Here is a 1,805-nt window from a genome sequence, read left to right on the forward strand (position 1 = left end):
CCTAAGTACATTTACTTGAGTATTGTACTTAAGTACACTTTTTGAGTATCTATACTTTACTTGAGTATTATTTTTTTATGGAAACAAGTTTCATAATTACAACTGTAACTACATTTGAAAGACAAATATTGTACTTTTCACTACATTTCTATCAAGGTCCTAGAAGTAGAAAGTCATCACTATGTAGCAGCTTTGAAAGTCGGTGGGTGATTTTTTTTCTTCTCTAAAATGTGACATATTTTTTCAGACAGTTCATCAGTAATCACTCTTGTAGGGCTACATGAAGTGATTTCCCAGCATTTTTTGAACACCAGTTGCAAATGTGATATTTATATACAACAATTCAATAATAAGAAGTTACTATTGCGGTATATATATTATACACAATATTGTCTGATTTTGCTAAATTGTGTACGTGAAAATACTAATAAAGCTACGGAAGAACTGTTGTGCGTCTCCTGTGTTGGACTTGAAGCAGTCCAACATGTGTGACATCAAAGTTTTTTTTATTTTTTTTTTTTATATGCTTTATTGTCAACAAGTAGCATGTACAGTGCCATATCCCATATATATCAACAACAACAACAAAACATTTCACATGCCTCAACAAGAAGGAACAAGGGAAAAAAATAAAATAAAAAAAATAAAAAGAAAGAAAAGAAGAATCAGTTTACAGAAAATATATATTATACTTATATTTACATTTACATAGGATATTACAATGCAATTTAAATACAGAAAATATACTTTGCAGGTCAGCACCATTATTTTTTTTTTTTTATTATTATGTGAAAATGTTAAAGGAGGAGCATCAATTAATCGTTTTAATTGCTTTACTATTTTTAGATTTTGACATCACATCTACATTTTAATCTCTTTTTCAAGCACCATAAAAAGAGGTTTGCCTTTTGTAAACTTGCATTTATGAATGTGAAATTTACATAAAAATAAAATTTATAATAAAACCAACATCCTTTAAAGAACGATCCTTGATATAATAACCCAAAATCACATGTTTATAATATAAGGAAAATGTTTTAAAAATATTATCAGCAATTAAAACCTCCACGTTATTCCAAAAATACTGGGTATATTGGCAGGACCAAAACAAAGGAGAAATTGTTTCAGTGGAGACATCAAAGTACTGCGAAAGCACTTAGACAGCATTTTTTAAATTTTTGTTTTGATGTCAAATAAGTCTTGCTGTTTTGCTATTTTGTTAAAGCAGTGTTGCTGTTGTAAAGTTATACAGCTATAGTTGTGTTGCTGGGTTTTAAAGCAGGTTTGATTTTTTTTTTCTTCTTCTTTATCACTCTGTATTTACAGCAATTTCACTGTCCACTCTGTTCAAACGTGGATGAATGGCTACACATAGATGTGTGCACACACTGTCAGAACTGTGTGAAATCACTACCATCCTGCTTTTGTGGGGGTGGGTAGGGGTGCTAAATATTTTTTTTGTTTTGTTTTTATCCCCATAGGTTTTTAACATTCTAAAAGCTCTTTATTCCAAAGATACTACAAGCTAGTCAGTGTATTCAGTAGATGTAATGTATTGTAAGTTACTTCAGAGGTATTGCAAGTTTTACGTACAACAATAATAAAACAGTGCATTGACATAAAAAAGGAAATTTGGTAATTACGTAGTTTTAAAAGCAAGTACTTTTACTTAAGTAAAAATCTGTCTTTACAACTTTTACATGTAATGGAGTAATATTTGACCAGCAGTATCTGTACTTTGACTCAAGTAATGGATACTTTTGATCCGCCTCTGATTATGTATGATCTTATGTCTTCAGCTGTAT

This window comes from Onychostoma macrolepis, chromosome 01 (assembly GCF_012432095.1).
Source record: "Onychostoma macrolepis isolate SWU-2019 chromosome 01, ASM1243209v1, whole genome shotgun sequence".
In the NCBI taxonomy this organism is placed as follows: domain Eukaryota; kingdom Metazoa; phylum Chordata; class Actinopteri; order Cypriniformes; family Cyprinidae; genus Onychostoma; species Onychostoma macrolepis.